Genomic DNA, 25,736 nt, shown 5'->3' on the forward strand with positions numbered 1-25,736 from the left:
CACCAGCATTTGTTTGTCCGCATAGATTTCTTCCGTAGTTATTTTTTATACAAACCTCTCTCCCTTTCTCTCAAAGATGCAATTTATTTCCTGCTTGTTCAGGCTGGGTTTTTAAAGTTATCCACAGGACCTACATACTTAGCAGCTCGTTTCTCAGATGGGCGATAACCATCTTTTGTACCATAGCATTGGCTTAGTCCCCAGATAATGCTGTTGCTTCTTGGCCCAAACATTTAATCGATTTGAGCCTATCATTAAAATGGTATGTTCCTGGGCCTACCCAGACTGTTCAGAGAGCCAGGACTCAGGGATGACAAGTCAGTGGCATGTGTTCCTGGGCCTACCCAGACTGTTCAGAGAGCCAGGACTGACCAGTCTGGTCACTTGGACTTACTTATATGTGTGTAATTATCAGTAGTACAATTTATCAGTAGCAATACAATATATTCGAATCAAGTAATAAAGTTAAAATACCAAATTTAGTTACGTGCCAGCAATATTCAATGTCCTCACAAATCGTATCCAGATCTACTCATTATACTGTTCCATACGTGTGTAAAATACACTACATCAGGAACGTGTGCTAGGCCTGTCTGTTAATGCCAGACCCCCAACACGTTTAACAACACAACACATGTTGGGAGGTCTCTTTAACCAGAACAAACTCCAATAATTCTTTGAGAAATAGCTATTTATCCTAACCACAGACATATCTAAAACACCCTCTACTAATCATTAGCCTCACTGTACCTTGGCTAACACAATGAACACAAAGGACATGAACTGTCCCACTTAACCAATGCAAAATTACTGAATGCCACCTATTGTTGTCAGTCATGCGAACAGACAAGCATTCTACAATGTTCTTGCCAAGTTTGATCCATAACCTGTACAGTACAATAAGGCATATCAGAATATTCATCCCTTTATGGGGAAGAGGGGAATTTCAAACACTACAGATTAATGTCCAAAATATCTTGCAGTTACATTTCAGTTTGCTAAGAGTTTCACACCTCTCCAGGTGAGCTCAGGAGGGTGGGGGCTGATGGCCCACACCTGGTGTTCCAGACTTTTAGAGAAGAAAATGTAATGATTAACATCACCAAGGGTGTGTTGGAGACTTGGTGTGGCCAGACACTCCTCTTCCACTCTCCCTGAGCAGACATTTCTCATTACACTACAAAGGTCATGTGCAACCATTAACGGGACTTCTTGCTTCAACAATTTATTTAGAAAATGATTTTTATGGATACTGGCATGACCATATAGCACTTTGAGCGTTGCATACAGAAATTACATTTCAAATTAGAAGGTAATTCATTATATATGACATCATTGCCAATTTAATCTAATAGCCATAGTAATTAGACGCAATGGCAGCCAAAGAAGCTTTGCTAACCACATGAGGGGAAATAATGAAAGACCTGACACATTCCAAAATGCTTTTCACATTCTTGGTATCGTAGGGTTTTCTGAAAATGCACGCTTCAACATTCTCATTTTTAATGGTTTGCAGATGAACTCAACCGATGGGATATTATCTTGGTAAATCCAGCCTGGAACATTTTCCAATGCGAGCTAATATGCCTTGTTTGGTTTCAAGCCTTGACGGGCTTCCTCAGTACGGGAGCAGGTCAGCTAGTAAGGGCGCTAAAAACGGGCTTGTGAAAGAGGTGGGATTTGTGGAATGGGACGTCCTTAGTGTCTTTATCACTCAAAGCTTGTTCGCTGGTGTTGCCTTCGACCGCTCATCTCTGCCTTTCATACGCATGGATGCACTCCAATAACTTTCCAGGTACCTTTTAGCATGCAAATGTGAAATTCTGCTAAAATTGACAGGCAGTTCAGTTAGACTACAAACAAAAGTTTATGCATCATCAGACCAAGTAATGAAGCTATTCATTTGGATGTGTTTACTAGCTACATCCAACAAACTCAAGGGGCTTAAACCAGGGATGTTTTTATTACAGTATTCTTTTATTTTGGCTTAGTTCACAAGGACTCTTGATGACACAAGGCCCCAAGGAGGAGCCTGTTCTGCCTTATGGCGGGTCCGCCAGTGCCTGTAATAAAAGTGTAAGGTCTCGATCAGGTCATCCTCATCGTTCTACGCTAGGGAGGCAGACAGTCTTCGGGTACCTGATTGCTGATTGGTGTCACACTTTGCACCCCTGGCCCAGCTGGAAACCAATCAATAAAGCCCTTTTTACATTAGCAGTTGTGACAAAGTGCTTTTATAGTTACCCGGCCTGAAACCCCAAAGTGCAAGCAACAACAATGATGAGACATCACGATCCATATCGAATTCTGAGGACTTGCCCATCCAACGATAGGGCAGTGTCCATGACCACCTGAGAAACACAAAGTGTCACAACGACTTTCTTTCCAATTGACTTTCTTTCCCTTAGCAACAGTCAAACCCGATAGTTATTCTGAGTTGAATGGCATGCATGTGGTCAGCAAAGAAAGCTAACAGGTGCACAGAAATGAATTGAACGTATTGTCAGCCTTCAGATACGGATCACATCAAGCCAACAAGAAGTGAGATGTGGAATATGATTAGTCTGGGGAGAACTGTGTTTCATATTTCCGGTCCTGGGACATAGTAAGATAAATGGAAGAACGACAAAGCCAGATGGAAATGGGAGGGAAAGAGAGACAGGCAATGAGAGGACACAACACAACAGAAGTGACTGGGAGATGAGCTAAGCATATCAACTCAACGCAACTTCTCAGAAAACACGAACACACGCACATGCACACAGTTCCAGTTGGACTGCAGGTGCAGTAGAATACATCTCACTGCAGGTGACTTCTACAGTAGGTGTCTGTGGATGGGCAACGAGGCCTGTCTGATAAATCTGATCTTGGATTACTGAAGGAGACTATAACCGTCATTTAGTGGGGAACAGTGTGAGTCACCTCCCAACAGTGGGATTTTATCTTTCGGGAAAAGCTGAAAGATTGTAGATGAGCTGAGGGCTTTCTGGGGACGAGGGCTGTCTTTACCTTATGAGAGAGAGGGGGACAGAATTTAGAGTATGCGTACATGCACAGGTTTTTACTGTAGCCTACTGTATATGTAAAAAATTATTTGCGAAAATGTTTGTGAAACCACAACCCCCAACAGATGCAATTCTGCTAAATGCAGTTGTGCATGTTTTGTTGCAGGTTTGTCGTTCCTCCTGACCCACCTGGCCTCTCCTGCTCATGACACCTCTCCTAAATCACAGCACTGTCCCACCAAAGGTCATATCCTGAGGTAAAATACAGGGAGCTTATATTTTTCTGTTCCACACACGTATGTTGGTGTGAAATGGGAATACGCTTTTAAGCATACGCCAACTCCAACTGAGGTCACAGCCAGGGATGAGTCATTACTGAAGGTAACCCTTGGCAGATTGACAAATCACCTGATTTGCTCTGGGAATTCAGAAAAGCTACCTGAGCTAACACTCGTACCATTAAGCTACCTCTTTCCCCATAAGGTAAACCAGCAGTAAATAGGATTCTTAATAAATGATGCTTTGTTTAACAAAAAAAGGAACTGCAGGGCTTCAGTACTGTAACCGTTTTGGTCTAATGATGTAGCATTGATTTCTTGTTTCTGTTGTGTTTTCTTCTGACCCCATGAAGAGTGACTGTTGCTTCGGCCCCAGCTCCCAAGGAAAAAATTAAGAATAAAAATAATAATCTTTTTCAGCATCCGTCAAAACATAATATTTTACCTAAATCTTTGATATCTTTAATGATGTTTTTCATAGGGCAGTGACCAACCATTGCAGATGGGCAATTCTGCCAATATGTGGTGATAGCCATGTGCACATCCACAGTCCTGCTATGCTTTTCAGGAAGCAGCTTACTTCTTTATGCTGCTGGGAAAATAGATAATGCTTCTCCCAACAAAATGATCCCTTTAGGAACCATTTTAGGAGTATTGTGTTATGGAATTTACAAGTGTTTTAAATAAAGCAACATTAAGAGAAAGATGTGTTTTCTCAAATACAAGATTGCACAAAAATGAAAGCTTCAGGAATAGCTGTTCGTTTTTCATTTGAGCTCATTCTTTGTTTGCATCGTCAAAGAACAGCTGCATGATGGAAATTATCTCTGAACTTAGGTCCTGATGAAAAGCTTGCCAATGGAATGATGTGTAAACTTTTTGAGGTCTGTCATTTCCTTCTTGTCAGTGGGGGATCATTCTGGGAAATATCAAAATACAATCAGAAGACTGAGTCCTGTGTCTATAAGTGTTGCAGACAATTATGATTGCTTTATGCATTTAATAATACTAATTTATGACGTTTGTAGTGCGCTTTTCATTGTTTAGTATAATGTCCGAGTGCATGAAATGAATAAAAAAAACATAAAAAAAAAAAAAAGACATATAAGGACAAGAAAAGCACGCTAATCAACAAAAAAGCCTCCCTATATAAAAATGCCTTTAGGCCTGTTTTAAATTAGCCTAGAATCTGTGGTGGCTATTGGGCATCACTCTTCCCTCTTTGGCAGTTTGATCTTCCACCGCCTGCGAGTACTAGCTCCTCATCCTTCTTATTTGCTAATAACACAGGGCAAGGCCAAGGCAGGTCTTGGGATTTAATATGTTCACATTGATAGAGCACAGGAAAACCCTTAGTCATGTACAGCGGGGAGAACAAGTATTTGATACACTGCCAATTTTGCAGGTTATCCTACTTACAAAGCATGTAGAGGTCTGGCATTTTTACCATAGGTACTTCAACTGTGAGAGACGGAATCTAAAACAAATATCCAGAAAATAACTTTGTATGATTTTTTTCATCATTCATTTGCTTTTTATTGCATGACGTAAGTATTTGATCACCTACCAACCAGTAAGAATTCACAGACTCACAGACCTGTTAGTTTTTCTTTAAGAAGCCCTATTGTTCTCCACTCATTACCTGTATTAACTGCACCTGTTTGAACTTGTTACCTGTATAAAAGACACCTGTCCACACACTCGATCAAGCAGACTCCAACCTCTCCACAATGGCCAAGACCAGAGAGCTGTGTAAGGACATCAGGGTTAAAATTGTAGACCTGAACAAGGCTGGGATGGGCTACAGTTCAAGATGACGGTCAATCTCCCTGGGTCTGAGGCTCCATGCAAGATCTCACCTCGTGGGGCATCAATGATCATGAGGAAGGTGAGGGATCAGCCCAGAACTACACGGCAGGACCTGGTCAATGACCTGAAAAGAGCTGGGACCACAGTCTCAAAGAAAACCATTAGTAACACACTACGCCATCATGGATTAAAATCCTGCAGCGCACGCAAGGTCCCCCTGCTCAAGCCAACGCATGTCCAGGCCCGTCTGAAGTTTTCCAATGACCATCTGGATGATCCAGAGGAGGAATGGGAGAAGGTCATGTGGTCTGATGAGACAAAAATAGAGCTTTTTGGTCTAAACTCCACTCACCGTGTTTGGAGGAAGAATAAGGATGAGTACAACCCCAAGAACACCATCCCAACCGTGAAGCATGGAGGTGGAAACATCATTCTGTGGGGATGCTTTTCTGCAAAGAGGACAGGACAACTGCACTGTATTGAGGGGAGGATGGATAGGGCCATGTATGAACCCAGTATAAAATCTTTGGAGGAAGCTGAAAGTCTGTATTGCCCAGCGACAGCCCCGAAACCTGAAGGATCTGGAGAACGTCTGTATGGAGGAGTGGGCCAAAATACCTGCTGCAGTGTGTGCAAACCTGGTCAAGAACTACAGGAAACGTATGATCTCTGTAATTGCAAACAAAGGTTTCTGTACCAAATATTAAGTTCTGCTTTTCTGATGTATTAAATACTTGTCATGCAATAAAATGCAAATTAATTACTTAAAAATCATACAATGTGATTTTCTGGATTTTTCTTTTAGATTCCGTCACTCACAGTTGAAGAGTACCTATGATAAAAATATATTTGTAAGTGGGAAAACCTGCAAAATCAGTGTATCAATACATGTTCTCCCCACTGTAGGTCATTGATTGGCACCAAGGGAAAGTACAGAACTTTCCAGTAAATATCTAATCTTTAAATGTTAGTATATGTTAAATCAAATACTGTTGTTAACTAATTTCACACTCCTATTTGTTGAAGAAAAATACTCTGCTTATAAATCCCTGTCCATTGTTAAGCAGTTATAATAACCACAGTGCTAACATTATAATCATAAGGTTATCATAGCGTAATAATTTGACCTATCACAGCTGAGTATTCATGACCAGGATTAAAACATGTGAACTCACCATTATATGTCTCTCACCTAAAGAAACCTAACACTTTCAACACCTGCTGTTGTCCCCTTTGGATGAACTTATTTAACCATTTCTTGTAACTGTCTATCAGTCTCCTAAATTGATGCACCTGTGAGCTTTTCATTACAGTACTGCTTCAGCTGTGACTTATTCAAGGGCTTTCTTGTTAACTCTCTGAGCATTTCAATATGGTTGAGGTCTGTGCTTTAGCTTGTCGACTTACTGCATCACATTCTCTGGTAAAATAATGGAATTCATGTTTTTCTTAACAATGGCAAGTTGACCACGTCCTGAGCCAGTGAAGCAGCCTCAAACCATGATGCCACTGGCTCCAGGCTTTGCGAGTGGTAAGGGTGGATATTCTGTTCAAAGGCAGTGTTTTGAGGCCGGACAACTCCACCTTTGACTCATCAGTGCGCAGCACATTCTTCAAGGAGTTTTGGTCTTTACCCAGGGGTTGTCGGGCAAACCTCAGTCATGTCCTGTTTGTTTTTTTAGAGAAGAAACTTCATCCTTCCTGACCTTCGCATGTAAGCCAAGTTTGTGCATTTGATGCTTTGACGCATCCCTGAGGAAACTCTTTCCCATGGTCTTTGCCTGCAAGAATCCAAGCTCCTCTGTTTTCATTACTTCTCTTAATGTATTTCTCATGGCTAAAATTTTTTGGGCTTGTTTAATTAACTCCTACCAACTCTTCATAGCCAGCTAACCGTCCTACAGACTCTGTCCAGGGAGAATCAGTAAAACCTAATAGTCTGGAGATCAAGAGGGTAAAAATTGTGACCTCAGTCACTGATTGCTTGCCTTCTAGGGTTTCAGATAGGTCTCAGCCTCTTGGATAATTGACCTTAGCAGGGAATAAAGGACCAGGGGAGAACAGGCAAAGACACCAGAGGAGTGGCCATTCATAATTCAAGCACCAGATCTCACCAGGGCAGTTAATAAAGCCTGCATTATTCAGGATAGCATAATGAAAAGTCAAAGTTGCAGTCCAATGCTGGGGCTAGCTGTGTAATAAAATTATAATGCATTATCTAGTGTTGACCTCTCCCTGTGTGTTTCTTCTGTAGTTGGTGGTGTGTGCGAGCGTGTGTGTGTGTATGGACATACCCTCCTGCAAATTCTATTTTGCCCCTGTGTATTCCTGTGGTGATGCATGTGTTTTCTGCAGTAGAAGCATCTCATTACCACTCTCTTAAACTGGGGAGGCTAATGGCATCGTTTGTTTAGCCCTGCCAAACAAGGCGTTATTCTGTATGCTGCTCATCTCTTTGGTTGACTGAGGACTGGGGGATGGATTAGGCAGTCCTGCAGTAAGGGCCAGCATATGAATCCAGTTCTTTCTCAATTACTTTTCGGTTATGTTGGTGGGTTCACACTGTTAAGAGGAATATTCTTGCAAATGTTGTTTATTCAGACTCTGAATTATTAAAGTGGTAGATCACATATTATTTTCACCATTTGCCATGAACTAGAATGCAATGTTAACATATGCAAAAGCATGTTATTAGACACTCTAAAACCCTCACTGAGTATATTTATAACACATTCACGGAGTATATATGTAACCCGGTCAATGAAGCATGAGCATTTGACGCTTCTTCTCAGTGGAGGTACATTAGCGACAACATACGGTTTTTGTCAAAATTATCAAAACAAAATGTTTGGCAGAAATGGCATATGTATATATGAAAAGGCTGTATGTAATACAAATGTGCAATAAGAGCTTAGTCAAAAAAGCAGTGGAAACCCTCACATATATCATCCCACTAGCCATGATTGGGTACAATACTAGGATGCTCGGCTGGTCCCGACAGATGAGTTCTTATTGGTCGGCAGTATCATGTGGATTTCTTTTCCTGGCCTCCCTTGTATGTGTGGTCATAGAGAGTGTGCTTTTGAAAGAAGGCTAGACATGGAGAACTGCAAAGGTGTTGCTACAGTAATACTACTGCCCTGCATTTAGTTGGTGCTGTTAACAAAGATCTGTGGGAGAGTGTCGTGATGGATTATTTTCTACACAGACAGGAATGTTAGACAGCTATATTCCGTGGCTAACGTTAGCTAATGCTTTTCATGTCTCATACATTCGCAATAAAATGAGTTGCCTGGCTACCTACCTATGATCAGTGTGGCCAGCCATCGATAATTACTACCATTCATGTCTCAGAAATATGTATTTAATGCCAACGTCAATTGCCTGTCCAGGTACGGTACAGAACTGTCTGCAAATAATGTAACAGAGAAGCTGTTTGCATTTGAATTGTTACTAGTCACAATGTCTCAAGGGACTGTACCTCCAAATTGTTAAGCCTCCTTGGAAGTCATACACATTAAAATTGAACATAATTTACTTACGCAATGTGTCATTATAGTTGTTTTCCCAAATAAAATTCTGACATGAGTTGGTTTGATGTGTCTTGCAGCATCTTATAACATGCTTACCTTGTAGTCATTGTTCCCCAATATTCTGTCTTAACAAAACAAAATATGATGATAAATGTTTTGGGGGAAACGGGGGTATTTCACCTACTAGCACAAGAAGACTGAAAATCTCACAACATGTAAAAATGGGTGAACTTTCCCTTTAAGATGTCTTTGTTCAAAGGCACTTCAGCTAACAAGGTAAGTCACAAATGATCCAGCATTTATTGCAATATTTAAAATAGCATATGCTCTTGTGTTGACTAGAAAGCTATATGTGGCAATAAGCTGATTCACTTTGTGGATATTCTGTACTGAATGATTTATACCTTTCCTAAACTGCAGTGCAACATTTATATATTCAGAGCGCAGCTGACCATGCTCCTGCAATGCACATCACGTGAATTCTTAACTGTCTCATCGTGCTCTAGTTTCTCAAACCATTACGCAATGCTTGTTGGAATTGTTGGTTAATTATTTAAAATTAACTTCAATAATGGATTTATTAATCCCCTTTGGGGCAATTAAGCAGGTATTGTCTGAGAAGACACGTGCTAATTACATATATTATCCATGAGCAGCACAGATTTCGGAATGTATTTTATTCAGTCTGTTAGATTGTACGTACAAGCCTCCCCACATCCTGCACCCACCTCTTTTGTAGAAATAGGAATCATTACCTCTTCATTTGAAGTGGTGAATTTGATGTCTTCTCCAACAAACTACAGATACAAATGGCAGATGTTTCATGACAATCATACTGTACTCTACAGTATTCAAGTATAAAAGATTTAAAGCCTTCAATTCCACTTTAACTTTGTGACTCAATGTATGACTTGCAGATGTGTTTCTGTGGTTATTAGAGATTTGGTCCCAGAAGAACGACATATTTTAATGACTGTGATGTGCTTTAAAGTTGTTTTTCTCTGAGGTAACATTCATTCTTTCTGAGATTTAAGATTAAATGTTCAGGAGTATTAGACGTGAAAATCAACCAGGTTGAATAGTGCATCTTCAAAGCATTTAAATGCTCTCTGGAGTTTTTTGTCAAACTGAACTGCTTGTTTCCCTATAAGTGTGATAGTGTCGTTTTTAGAAATAGTTATAGTAGTAGAACATAGTAGATAAGTATCCTTGTCTTTAACTGTACCCGTTTTATGAAGTAGATGTAGTAGTAGTAGTAATAGTAGCAGTAGTAGTAGTGGCAGTAGTAGTAATAGTAGCGGCAGTGGTAGCAGTAATGGTAGTAGTTATAGTAGTGGTAGTACTACTGGTAGTAGTAGAAACACTTTATAAAGTATATTCAAAATCATGGTTCAGAATTCATGTTTACATGTATTCCACAAGAGCTGGTCTTACCACCATTGTCTTACCACAATTTCCCAATTTAAATGTCAAGCAATACTTGTAACTGTTTGAAGGAATTGCTACAATTAGTTTATTTTGCCACATATTTATTTCTCAATGAATACAAAACATAATTGCAACCTGCCAAAAGGATAGGTAATAGGCAGAGGGAATTTGTTTGTTTTTCATGATTTTAGGGCAAAATCATTGTTATGTCGCTTTAATCAAGAACGGTGACGCTACAATGTATGAGCCAGTATCATACACAGTATTTCCATTATGAGTGTACAGCATGACTGACAATGACCGAAACAGGGAGTATGGTATGAGCACATCTGCACACGCACACACTCAAACACAGAGAAGTCGGTGACACTTTTGGCTCTATGAGCTGAAATCCATTTCTGTGTTTTGATGTGTGGCTGACCGCGCTTCACTCTGACCTTATTTTGCCAGCCTTTTAAATCCCAAGGGAACGGGAGGTGCTAAAGCCTCTTGCAGATAGAGATCCTGGCGGCGGGTGTAACTGTTTTCGTTTTTCGCCATGTTTTTTTAATTACATAAGGTCTACATGGATAATGATTCCCCTTCATGCCAATCATCCCACATGACAACGGCGGTATCCATGGCAACCTGGCAGAGTATGACTGAGAGCCCTTGAAAGGGAACGTCAGTCTTTCTAGATGAATCCTCAGCTAAACAGTAATTATGTTTGATCTAACTGTCCAGGACGAGACTAATGTAGTAGGGTGATTGAAAGAATGGTAATTGAAAGTTTAGCACTTAGAAGGTTACTGAGAGGACAGCTAGGAAAATGAATGCAAGGGAATATAACCTTTGTGATATATATATATATATATATATATATATATATATATACAGTATCTCACAAAAGTGAGTACACACCTCATATTTTTGTAAATATTTGATTATATCTTTTCATGTGACAACACTGAAGAAATGACACTTTGCTACAATGGGAAGTAGTGAGTGTACAGCTTGTATAACTGTCAATTTGCTGTCCCCTTTAAAATAACTCAGCACACATCCATTAATGTCTAAACCGCTGGCAACAAAAGTGAGTACACCCCTATGTGAAGATGTCCAAATTGGGCCCAAAGTGTCAATATTTTGTGTGGCCACCATTATTTTCCAGGACTGCCTTAACCCTCTTGGGCATGGAGTTCACCAGAGTTTCACAGGTTGCCACTGCAGTCCTCTTCCACTCCTCCATGATGACATCACGAAGCTGGTGGTTGTTGGAGACCTTGCACTCCTCCACCTTCTGTTTGTGGATGCCCCACAGATGCTCAATAGGGTTTAGGTCAGGATACATGCTTGGCCAGTCCATAACCTTTACCCTCAGCTTCTTTAGCAAGGCAGTGGTCGTCTTGGAGGTGTGTTTGGGGTCGTTATCATGTTGGAATACTGCCCTGCGGCCCAGTCTCTGAAGGGAAGGGATCATGCTGTGCTTCAGTATGTCACAGTACATGTTGGCATTCATGGTTCCCTCAATGAACTGTACCTCCCCCAGTTCCGGCAGCACTCATCCAGCCCAGACCATGACAGTTCCACCACTGTAGGCAAGACACACTTGTCTTTGTACTCCTCACCTGGTTGCTGCCACACACGTTTGACACCATCTTAACCAAACACGTTTATCTTGGTCTCATCAAACCACAGGACATGGTCCCAGTAATCCATGTCCTTAGTCAGCTTGTCTTCAACAAACTGTTTGCGGGCTTTCCTGTGCATCATCTTTTTATGTTTTGTGGATTTGGAGAAGGCGTATGACCAGGTCCCCCGGGAGATACTGTGGGAGGTGGTACGGGAGTATGGGGTGAGCAGGTACCTTCTGAGGGCTGTCCAATCCCTGTACAACCAAAGTGAGAGCTGTGTTCTGGTTCTCGGTAGTAAGTCGGACTCGTTCCAGGTGGGGGTTGGCCTCCACCAGGGCTGCGCTTTGTCACCAATCCTGTTTGTAACTTTTATGGACAGGATATCGAGGCGCAGTCGGGGTGGGGAGGGGTTGCAGTTCGGTGGGCTGGGGATCTCATCGCTGCTTTTTGCGGATGATGTGGTCCTGATGGCATCATCAGTCTGTGACCTTCAGGACTCACTGTGGCCATGGTTCTCAGCAGGAAACCGATGGAGTGCCTCCTCCAGGTAGGGAATGAGGCGTTACCCCAAGTAAAGGAGTTCAAGTATCTCGGGGTCTTGTTCACGAGTGAGGGGACAATGGAGCGGGAGATTGGCCGGGAGATTGGCCGGAGAATCGGAGCAGCGGGGGCGGTATTGCATTCGCTTTACTGCACCGTTGTGACGAAAAGAGAGCTGAGCCAGAAGGCAAAGCTCTCGATATACCGGTAAATTTTCGTTCCTACCTTCACCTATGAAGGCTGGGTCATGACCGAAAGAACAAGATTGCGAGTACAAGCGGCTGAAATGGGTTTTCTCAGAAGGGTGGCTGGCTTCTCCCTTAGGGATAGGGTGAGAAGCTCAGCCATCCGTGAGGAACTCGGAGTAGAGCCGCTGCTCCTTTGCATCGAAATGAGCCAGTTGAGGTGGTTCGGGCATCTGGTAAGGATGCCCCCAGGACATCTCCCTAGGGAGGTGTTCCAGGCACGTCCAGCTGGGAGGAGACCTCGGGGTAGGCCCAGGACTAGGTGGAGAGATTATATTTCGACACTGGCCTGGGAACGCCTCGATATCCCCCAGTCAGAGCTGGCAAATGTGGCTCGGGAAAGGGAAGTTTAGGGTCCCCTGCTGGAGCTGCTGCCCCCGCAACCCGATACCGGATAAGCGGATAAAGATGAGATGAGAGATGAGATTAATCTCTGGATATGATGCTGAGCACTCGACTTCATTGTTCGACCATTGTGAGGCCTGTTCTGATGGAACCTGTCCTGTTAAATCGCTGTTTGGTCTTGGCCACTGTGCTGCAGCTCAGTTTCAGGGTCTTGGCAATCTTCTTATAGCCTAAGCCATCTTTATGTAGAGCAACAATTCTTTTATTCAGATCCTCAGAGAGTTCTTTGCCATGAGGTTCCATGTTGAACTTCCAGTGACCAGTATGAGGGAGTGTGAGAGCGATAACACCAAATTTAATACACCTGCTCCCCATTCACACCTGAGACCTTGTAACACTAACAAGTCACATGACACTGGGGAGGGACAATGGTTAATTGGTCCCAATTTGGACATCTTCACTTAGGGGTGTATTCACTTTTGTTGCCAGTAGTTTAGAAATTAATGGCTGTATGTTGTGTTATTTTGAGGGGACATCAAATGTACACTGTTATATAAGCTGTACACTCACTACTTTACATTGTAGCAAAATGTCATTTCATCAGTGTTGTCACATGAAAAGATATAATCAAATATTTGCAAAAATGTGAGGGATGTGTGAGATACTGTATATATATAATCGGATTATTTTTAAATACACAAGGTTTTAAGTGACCGTAACATGTAGAATGTTCTAAGTAAAGGTAGCTAATCCTTTCGTCACGAGCATTAAAATGGCACGTGTTCTTGTGTTATCAGTAGCCCTACGAACTTGAGTATGAAGATGAACGAGGTCTGACATTCATAATTTATTCAAAGTAATAAAATGTATTCCAATCAAGTAATACAGTTCCAGCAACAAAGCATAGCTATATACCAGCAATATTCAATGTCCTCCCAAATCGTATCCAAAACGAATTATGGCGTATCTAAAACCGACTATAGCATTATCGTGTGCTAGGAGCTGTTAACGCATAACTCGACAATGTTGAACGAGACAGTGTCTCGGGTGGCCTCTTTAACGAGAACAAATTCCAACAATTGTTTGAGATATGGCTATTCATCCAACAGCAGAAATATCTAAAATATCCCCAAATAATCATTAGCATTACTTTCCCTTGGCAAACACATTAGAAATGTCCCACATAACCAATGGAAAACTACTGAATGGATTTGACATTGCTGCCTGTTGTTGTCAGTCATGCAAACAAACAACAACTAAGCACCAAAAGGAATTGTATTTTCAATAATCAATGCATAATTTATTTACATTAAACAAAACAACTGATGTGTCCATATTTGAACAAATACAAGTAGAATACATTTATGAGGGACAACAAAATTATGTGCAAGACAGTCTGGCCTAATGTCAACCACTGCGCTAACCGTTTCCCTCATTTTTCATTCAGCCTATAAAGTGTCCTAGGTCAATATGACCTTACAGTAATGACAGACATAACAAATATATCCTACCTTATATAATCCCCTTCTTTTATTTGCTCTTCATAAACCAAACTGTCACATTTTTCATAACTATATCAAAGTTGCAAATTCTGACATTTTATGGCATTTATAAAATGTTTTGCACACTTTTGGCCAAATCTCCGAATCAATGTCGCTCTCACTCTGAACATCACAGGGAAAGCATATAGCAAAACAGACAAAGGTCAAGATCAAATTGACTTCAGATCAGTTTTGCTGATCTTCTGAAAATGATAGGAAACTCAGTATGGCTTCACCATTCCAGTGCAAAAGCATTTTATTTCTAGGATGCACTATTTAAATGTATACAGTCCTTAGGCAATGTGAAATTGTTTTGTTGAAATTGCAGGTTAAATTTACTTCAGATCTGTTGTGCTCAACATGAATTACATATTTTAATCCAAATTTCACACATTAATTAATCTAACAGTCTGTAAAATGTTTGTTTGTATGAGTTAACATAATAAGAACATTTAAAGTGTGATTTTCATCTGGCATTTAATTTATTTTCTCAAGGGGTCAACTAACATAAAAATCATGATTGTATTATCTAATAGTATATTGTATGTTATCTCATAAAGGAACAATTGTCATTCTTGATAATGATCCCTAAATAAATAGGGGAATTTGACGCTGTTATTCGACGCGGTTCATGACGCTGTTATTCAACATGCTTATTTAACTATTTCTTCTTCATTCTTTTTAATTTTTTAATTTCCTATGAATATGAGGTGCACTGTCATCAGGTGCCAACTTTCGGGAAAGGATACTTTTTCTTTCACTTAAGAAAATGACAATGCAAGACAAATATTACTTAGGTAAACATTTTCAGCCGGCTGCCGATGACTCCGACACACAAAAATGGAGGGAAACAGGGTTTCCGCTGTGGATGAGAAACTACAGACTGTGATAAGTACTTCAGGTCAGCCTGGTCTGAACATGGGAGTAAAATCCCAGTCAAAACTAGGTACTTTTTTCCCCCAGTGATAAGTGAACTGTCAGAGTACAATGGGATAGTCACCAGGGGAAACCACGCTGTAACACAAAGGACACACTCTGGATGGCATGCACAATGGACATCAGGGTCTGACCAAATACAGAGAGGGGTTGGCCACCTCAGCGGTGTCAGGGAGTCTCATCGCAAATAAAGAGGAAACGTCCCGTCATGTCAGCATTGAAATCCAAGAAAAGCACAGAAGAAGGAGCCAGTAGTAGCAGGGAGGAACACTCAGTCACAACCAACACCACTTCCAGACTGTGCCTATCCCTGACAGAAGACAGCAAACCTGCCTCTCTCTGAAAGAAGAGGAAAAACCTCTTACGGCCAGACAGCGTAAGACCCAAGACTGTTTAACCGACAGCACCTCAAATGTCAGCCCATCGTCTGATCACAACGGACTGCTGCTTATCAGGTCCGGCAGGGCTAGGAAACCACAGACAATATGGACTCATAGGGATATGAGACATTTTAGTTACTTGTAATGTTTCCACAAAAGAAGGACAGTAACATTGCTCTAGTGTGGCGATTTAAATTATTATTCACATGAAGTAGTAGGAGGTTTTAAAGGGACAGTGTGTTATGTTAAAGGGAGGATGCATGCCTGGCAGAGTTTCATCTTGCTGTAAAGTCATCTTCTAAACGTGCATGTGACAGGGAGTTAAAAGTTACTCTTCCTTGTACTGTATGCAGTCTGGACAATCACTTAAAGGGGCAGTTGCCATAGGGAATATTTTGGTGGGTTCCAGCACACTTAAAGGATGTTTAGGTAAATATAATGTGTTAAAAACATAATTGGCCAGATGGTGTACCGGAATGTGCTAAACAACACACACTTCAAACGTCACAAATAATCTGCTAGGCAACCGGTGAAAGAGTTTGAATTATAGGAAAAGGTGATTTCTCGTCATGAACGAGTGTTAATGTTATTGTTTATTGGCATGGTATAAGCGGGATGAATGTGAAAATGAATTGTTTACCCGTGACATTGTTTGTAGTTATAGCCACATTGTGTTCTGGTACCAGGCGAAGGAAACACAAATAGCACCTTTTTAGTGTTTGCTTCTACTTACTGTAGTACAACCATGAAGAGAACAACATATGGGTATGATCAACATTGGTGTTTAAAAAATAACTATTAAAATGTGCATTTGTAATCTTATTTTTCTAATTGCCATTTTTCAGGAAACAGCCTCTGCCTTCACTATGAATTCCAGAATATGTGATATTTTATGAAGAGAGGAAGCCAATAGTTCCAGATCCTACAGCAACAATTTAATGACCCTTCTATATTGTGTTGAGGATGTATTTTTATCACACAAATGTCTCATTGGTAATACTTGTAATTTGATTATTAAGTAAGTGACCTATTTTGAAATCCCCCTTTAATGTTCCTTATTATGGTTTTCCACGTAGTTTAGAATATAGCATTACGTCCTATATAAACCTCATGCCTCTTCTGACTTTCCCATATGTTTGCTTTGCTCAACCCCCCTGATACATTGCACGCAATGCAATTCTACATTTACCTCTACCATTGCCCTATTCATTTGGAGAGTATTCAATGCTTATTTATAGCTCATAAATCACAAGGCCAAACATTTCACTAAATGAAACCTTTGAGCAATCATACCAGTCTACAAAAACCAATACAACCCCTGGAAATCTGGAAATCATCTCTGAGCTGTGCTTAGATGCACATAAATCAAAACATCCTATTATCAGCAGCTATTACACTAGCCAATAACCACAAAAGGAATAACGTACTATACTTAGCCCAAGCTGTGATGCAATGTCGATTAGAGGAGATGGTTGAAGTTGCAGGAAAGCCCTTCAAAGTGCACTCAGAAAATATTTGTTCAAAATGTTGTTTGGTTCAAAATAAACTTTTGCTTTTGTGAAAAACATTAGGTAGAATATACCTGGCTCGGTTTTCTGAATGTACCCATTGCGTTTAAGTGTAGCCAAACTTTCTCCACTGTTTTTCTGCAGAGGTAAGAGCTCCATTCTTTCTTATTGGGTCAAATAGCCCTTCTCACTGCAATAAACTAATTTCAACGTAGTAAACAGTATTCCAGAACAGGCGGTCTCTACCTTGATTGCGTTTCCCACTTCAGGCGTCACTAAATGATCCACCCAGGCCTACCCACACATCTTCACAGCGTTCTCTAATGCTCTCCCAGGGTGATAGCCAGTCAATTGGTAAATACATAACAACCGGGCACCCCAGTAAATACAGATTACCTCACTCCATCACGTACATGTCCAGGTGTTCACTAGATAAATGATCCCCTCCATTGCTTGGGCACACTGGACGTGGCTTACAAGTAAAGCTTCAGTAAGCCCCATTCCCACATTACCCAAGAGGAATGTGGCTTATCAATGGCAGGCCACATAATTACAGTGCCTTGAGAAAGTATTCAACCATAATGATGTTCTCTACAATTTGTTGTGTTCCAAGCTAAATTCCAAATGTATTTGAGTCTGATGTTCTTTCACGAATCAACACACAATATCCGATAATATCCAATGGAATTCTGTTTTCAGATAATGTTACAAATTCATTAAAATCACAAGCTGATATGTCTTAATTAATATATATACTGTATATTAATATATATATACCGTCGATACCCTGCTCATTGAATTATTTGTAAGGTCTCTTTATCAGGTAGTGTATTTTAAGCATATATTTAATATAAATACATGAAGGTTTTTCCGTGTCATGGATAACAACATTTGAAAAGCAGACAATAAATATCCCTTTCCGCATAGTCAAGTTATAAATTAGGCTTGGATAATGATACCCAAGTAACTACAGAATACAGACATCCTTTGCTAGTTCAGTTGTTGGAGAAGATGAAAACCGCTCAGGGGTTTCACCATGAGGCCAATTCTAATTTGTAAACAGTTACACTTTAATTGATGTAATGGAATAAACATTTAGGATGAACACAATTGTAGTTCATCCACCATACTTACCAAATGTTTCATTTAATTATTTTCCATCCATATCTAACACCATTTTCTTCTCTGCTAATTTCGTGATGCCCTTGTAGAGTGATGGCCACAAGATGTTTTCATCTGGCAATGGATATGGACTTTAGTGTTCTGGTAAATAATCAGACATAGCGTGTAGAAATCACACAACATCCGCCTGGAAGGACCACATGTAGGATGCTGTGTGGGTTATGTGCTCTCGTAGTTTATCTCAGTTCCTGTGTCTTGGGTCAGAATAACGCTGAAAGCATCTTCTAGTTAGTGTGGAATTGTTAACATTGTCTCAGCTGGACAGCAGCATCTGTCTGACGATGAAACAGGGCTGCAGTAAAACACAGTAACCCACGACAGAGATATCAACAAAAATCAATGTGAGACAGCCGATGTCTCGACCATCAACCAATAAAACTCTGATTGCGCGTGTGTGAATTTCCCCCAACCTCAATAGTTGATTTAATGTTACAACCTAATTTCACATTCCCACCTGCTCCTTGCAGAATTAATGTCCCTTTATTATGAATCTATCTAGGGCTCTCCATTAGTGGCTAATGGTGGCTTTATTTCATGCACTCTGACATGCTGTCAACATTAGACATAATTATGATCCTTATCGCAGGCTTTTCTTCGCTGGCATAAGCTCTGTGGAGAGCAAGTGGGAGTTTGGCATCTACATATAGGATGGTGTAACAAGTCCTACAAATGTTGGAGAATGATTAAAATAGGTAAATAGAGTCAGCCTAGGTGGGTCCCTGAAAGGAAGTCCAAAGTTCTGTTTGGCGGACAGAAAAGGATCATTTTTTTATATGTCTAAATATCAGATCCCGGTGCCATAGGTGAAGAGGATCAGTGTACTGTCTTTCAGATCAATGTACTGTCTTTCAGATCAATGTACTGTCTTTCAGATCAACATACTGTCTTTCAGATCAACGTATTGTCTTTCAGATCAATGTACTGTCTTTCAGATCAATGTACTGTCTTTCAGATTAATGTACTGTCTTTCAGATCAGTGTACTGTCTATCAGATCAATGTACTGTCTTTCAGATCAGTGTACTGTCTTTCAGATCAGTGTACTGTCTTTCAGATCAATGTATTGTCTTTCAGATCAGTGTACTGTCGTTCAGATCAATGTACTGTCTTTCAGATCAGTGTACTGTCTTTCAGATCAACGTACTGTCTTTCAGATCAGTGCACTGTCTTTCAGATCAACGTACTGTCTTTCAGATCAGTGTACTGTCTTTCAGATCAGTGTACTGTCTTTCAGATCAGTGTACTGTCTTTCAGATCAGTGTACTGTCTTTCAGATCAACGTACTGTCTTTCAGATCAGTGTACTGTCTTTCAGATCAGTGTACTGTCTTTCAGATCAGTGTACTGTCTTTCAGATCAACGTACTGTCTTTCAGATCAGTGTACTGTCTTTCAGATCAGTGTACTGTCTTTCAGATCAGTGTACTGTCTTTCAGATCAACGTACTGTCTTTCAGATCAGTGTACTGTCTTTCAGATCAATGTATTGTCTTTCAGATCAGTGTACTGTCTTTCAGATCAATGTACTGTCTTTCAGATCAATGTACTGTCTTTCAGATCAGTGTACTGTCTATCAGATCAATGTACTGTCTTTCAGATCAATGTACTGTCTTTCAGATCAGTGTACTGTCTTTCAGATCAGTGTACTGTCTTTCAGATCAGTGTACTGTCTTTCAGATCAGTGTACTGTCTTTCAGATCAGTGTACTGTCTTTCAGATCAGTGTACTGTCTTTCAGATCAGTGTACTGTCTTTCAGATCAGTGTACTGTCTTTCAGATCAGTGTACTGTCTTTCAGATCAACGTACTGTCTTTCAGATCAGTGTACTGTCTTTCAGATCAACGTACTGTCTTTCAGATCAACGTACTGTCTTTCAGATCAACGTACTGTCTTTCAGATCAGTGTACTGTCTTTCAGATAAAGTTCCAGTCTGATCCTCATACCATCATAGTCACCTAAGTATCGGCAGCAGGATAACTCAAAACAATGTTTTCATTAAGTTTAGCCCCTTTATAGCCCCTTTATAGCCCCTTTATAGCCCCTTTATAGCCCCTGTATAGCCCTTTTATAGCCCCTGTATAGCCTCTTTATCACCCATGTATAGCCCCTGTACTGGACATTCTGCAGATTGCCATTCTAACCCTGATCAGGGTTGGATTCAAACCTGGTATTCCAGGTGGGGGGAAACAATCAACATCCGAAAATAAAATAAAATCAGAACCAGTTAGAACCATTTGAAACAAGTCGGAGCTCAATTAACCATTAATCTGCATATTATTTCTACACTGCACAAGACAATCAAGAAACAGTGAGCACAGTAGATGACTTGGGTGCGCAATTGGATCTTGCTCAATTGATACATATTTGATGTTTTGTGATGCTTTTCTCTGGAATTGAGTTGGTAACAATATTTTTCCTTGTTTTGAAACAACACAGTATCTATACTCAAATGATATCGGCAGCACAGTTGTTGTTTCAAACATTTTGGAGTTGTTCAATGTTTGGGCGATGGCAGCAGTCGTGTTGTCAGATTCATGGTTATTATGGATTAGATGAAGATTGTGTCACCGCTGCCACAGCTGTTGAGTGTCACCCAGGGTGTATTTTGGGCTAATTTAGCCCAAAGTGTAGTCAACTCCCATCCATAACTTGTGAGGATAATTGCGCATGTAGAATGGGATGGCCAGTCATGTGCTTTCTAGTTGAGAGAGGAAGGATTTAAAACATGTCTGAAGTTGTTACCCCCACAGCATCTAAGTCAGGGACAGGCAAATCGCAGTCCTTGGGGGACTGATTGTTGTCACATTTTTTCTCGAGTCCTTGCTAACACACCGAACTCCAAAAATCCACAAACCATTAACTTCCTTTCAGAATGCAATTTGTTGACTAATCAGCTGTGTTTGCTAGGGATAGGGAAACAGCGTGACATCCATTCAGAACAGGCAGCCTACTTACATTCAAATGAATGCAAACTCGTTACATCTTCTGAAATTATTCCATAATTATGCTGGAGTGGGGCTGTGGTAAGTTAAAGTGAACTTATAATTTTTTTTTTTATCATGACATTTTACACAAATACTGTTAGTTCCCGCAAGAATCCATTACTGCACGACAGAGTTAAAAGCGGATGCAAATATATACTAAAACACCAAATGTATTATGTAATACAAAAAACAGTCCCATTTCACCTGGACCGTAGAGCCAATGATGTGGACATTAAATCACAGTGAACTACATCAGCATACGACAGGGGTTAAAAGAGCTAGACGCACAACATCCAGGATCCCATGATGGGGGCTTGGTAAGGTTGAAAGTGAACTGGCATAATGTATGAACTAACATTTGGCTTTCAGAACAGTATGATTGACCTGACATTCTGTGACATTTGCTTTCCCACAGGATTTTTCTTTTGAAAATGGACATTATCAGACATAACAGTAGAACAAGATCCATTGGTTAACCTCTGACAAGGTAAGAACCACCTACAGCAATGTCAAAACTGTTAGAGACAGCTGAGGCTTGTTGGCAAATGTTTGGCTTTGTTAAAAAAAAAAAACGCTATGCTGGTTTTAAAGGGCATACACATAGCATGAACTGTATTACTCAAGCTGTCCAAAACAGGAAGTACACATGCTGTAGTTGAAATTATACACTATGCTTTTAATAGTGAAAAAAAGTGTTCGATATCAGCATAATAATTATTATGTAATACACTATCTAGTAACCATCAATACACGTTAAAATCACTAAATGTCTGGAAATCTCCAGATGCAAATAACATCGACAAGCAAATTATCCCTACATAAAACACATCAAGGTTAGTTTTCTAAACTTTTCTCAGTTCTATTTCTATGTAGTTTTTCTATTATTAATTGAGAAATATATAAATGGAATTGATTATTCTCAGTCATTAAAACATAACAGAATACAATTGTTTTAAGTCTTGTTGGAAAACAATATATTATGGTAGTGAATTAGATCCTTTATTTGCTGATGTAGTGAAAAAGAAATGTTCCGGGTTTTGATTAAATTACTGTCTACTGCTCCTTCACACATAGTGTCAATCTTGGGTAATGTCAATGCTGCTTCTATTCGATAGCAGCTAGGATCCTGCTATGTTTTTTCAAACACTTGAAAACTTCACCTCTTCAGAATGATAACATAGACAGAATTTTAAGAGGTTGTATCTTAAGATTTGTGTATGTAAACTGCAAAATTGTCATTGCCAGTACTATTGGCAAAATTATGTAAATAAATGTAAACTTGTAATATGACATTTGAATTCAGTCAGTAGGATTTGAGAACTGTTTTGGTTGTGCCGCAATCACAGGAGAGGGTGGTTAACAAAGTTCATACAATCAAGAACTTGAATTGCAAGGTCACAGGACACACATAAAATACATTAAGGATAATCAGCAATCAATATGGCCAATCGTTGCAAGGTCTTTCAAAGATCTGTGAAAATAAAGAATTTATTTAGAAAATAGCAACCTTGACTTAAGTATACCTCCCTCAAGATACACTTCATTTCTACTAGCTAAATTCAGTGTAGTGATTACACTATACCTAGGAAATCATTACTAAGCTCCAAAATGGTGTCTTCCCAACATTCGATTCCAACATTGAGGTTAACCTACCAATCTATTTTCAAAAGATGCGCTAATGTTGACTGGAGATACTTTCTGCAGAGCACATTCGTAAGTAATTAAGGCCTAAGGAGCAATGGCCCTTTCCTCTCGGACACCTGGAGCATCTACAAGGGATCACAACCTTTGTCACAGAAAATGCCACACTATGTTGATGGAAGCCTGACAACCTTTTACAGGTATGGTAGCAATAATCCGTTTTTACAGTTCTGTAATTACAGACAACAAAATGCTATCAAAAGGACGCCTTAAAAGTAAAGGGTATCGTATATTTTCGTAATGTGTTCAGAGGTACACGTAAAATACAAAAATACGTTTTTCATATTGTGTTCTCGAAAGTTGCCAAAGTGCATTCTGTTATATTATAGTAACATTAAACATTATCAAAGAAATGTATCTACCAACCTATGTTCTTCGGACTGAATATCCATAGTGTATATTGGTCACATTGTTTTTCAGAATTGTTTCTGATCAAGTGAGGAAGCTGTGCCATTTCATTGTCTCCTTTGAACGCATGGCTGTCATTTTTCACCACATGAAAATATAATGTATAACTGCAGTGCTATATTTCTCCATGCCAAGTGGAAATGCATTTCTCTGTAAATACAAATGAGGCTACTGTATTGTTCTCTGGAAAATGTAATCAAGATTAAAGGAACCACATTTAAGCTTTTTACTGCACAACTAGCGTGAATACAAGCATAAACACACTGGTAGCTCCAACATTTTGCATTGACTTGTAGTGTCCTGATGTTCGCTTGAGACATTCACAATAATATCCGTCCACTCAAACCACCATAAACTATTCCAGTCTCCTTGAATAATGGAAGGGGAGGAGGAGTTGTGTCATTTTTACATTTTTTATTCAGTCTTGTAAACAGTAGAGGCAGGATTCCACATTGTGCACATTTAATGTCCGACATGTTTTTCAAATCAACTTTCCGGGTACCATTATGTCTTGTAAAAGAAACAACAACAAAAATAAAAGACAAAACAAAATATTCATCTCACATCGTAATCATTAACTCAAGATGGTTTAAACACTGGGATAACTCGAAGTTGAGCGTAGAGGCCTCAGGTAGTTACATGTAACAAGATCAGATTTTAGTATGAGTTAAAAACGTGGTAATTAAATGACTTTCAAATATATATAAGTTACACAGTGGAACAAGTGAGTGCATAAAAAACATCAGTAGTAGTACACATCCCTTGTTTTAACTGTGTATTGCTGATTATGTAGCTACCATGTTACCAACTAGTTATTTAGTAATAAATATGTAACGACTTTCATCACTAGAATTATACGTGTTATTATTGTTGACAAGACCACCTACAGCAATTGTTGAAATACTGCCAATGTTGTTGCTGTGATCTCACTGATTGAACTAATTTTCTCAACTATCCCCCACAAGTACTTGTCCAATGGTGCCTTTGCAAATGACCTCAGAGAGTGATTGTATTATAGATACCAAACAGATTTTTTAAATCCAAATTAAACTCTCGCCACAGGCCTTCCTTCGTGATCTCTATTTTTTTCTTCTCTAACAGCTGCATCTTTCGTCCTGATTTGGCTGTTTCTCATCTATAATTATCTCTCTGGCAGATGAAAACTTCCCAGAAAAAAAAAAAGAAGAATAAATTCATTGTTCTCTACAGAACTCTCAGATGTTGTCAGGTTGATAAATCAGGGCCAATGCTAGACAAACTGAATCGGTAGCTGATTAGAAGCTCTTTAGGCATCAGAGAAATAGATACTCTTACTCAGTTGTAAATGCTAAATCTACTTTCTTAGCTTTATTACATACACTACTGGTGATCCATCAACAATCTGAATAATTTAGTCAATCTTTGCCTATTTTACACAGAAACCTTAAAGTGGCCTAGTCTGTATTATATGATTCTCCTTTAGTTTTGAATTTTAATCATCACTCATTAAACCATTTGACACATTTTCCTGTTTTGTTTCACTGTACAGCACACTGAGCATAGAGAAAAGATAGAAACTCCCCAAAATGTCTGAGGAAGTCAGAAACAAGGTTTTAGTGAAGAACCATAACAATACAGGTCCATCTATAGAGACCTTGAAGTTTCTGTTTCCACCACACTTAATGTTATCAAGAGATTTAATGCCAATGCCATTGTAGCCAAACTCCCTAAATGTGGCCAATGTCCAACAGTTTCAACTTGCACTGTCAGTCACCAACTCAATGAAAGGGGGTTGAAAGCTGGGAGACCCAGGAGAACCCCATTGCTGCGAGAGGGATACATAAAATAGTCTGACTGCAATTTGCCCCAAAAAATACCTGAACATCCTGCGGATGAATTTCATGTTTTGATAAAGCAAACATTCTCTCAGTTTACAGAAAAAAAGGTGAGTTATTTACAGAAACTGCAAGGGTGCTAAAATTAGTCAGCTTACCTTGTTAGGCTTCTTGGTTAACATATATTGTTGTTTAACAGCACCTGGCCAGGCTGCTGACCACTCTTCCCTCAGAGAGGCTTCACTTTTCTTATTGTTGTCTGATTTGTCAACCTAGAGAGAATTTTTCTGTTTTCACTTGTGTAGCAATTGTGTACTGGCCATATGCGTGTGTCCGATATTTTTATTTTAAATCCACAGATGTTAATACATCTTTTTTATTAGACTAATATTCTGGATCAAGCATCATGTGACTGGTTCGTTGATAATACAGCAGGCGTCCCACAGAGGTGGGTTTTAGGTTCTTTGCTATTTACAGTCTATACACACGTG

This window comes from Esox lucius, chromosome 22 (assembly GCF_011004845.1).
Source record: "Esox lucius isolate fEsoLuc1 chromosome 22, fEsoLuc1.pri, whole genome shotgun sequence".
Taxonomy (NCBI): domain Eukaryota; kingdom Metazoa; phylum Chordata; class Actinopteri; order Esociformes; family Esocidae; genus Esox; species Esox lucius.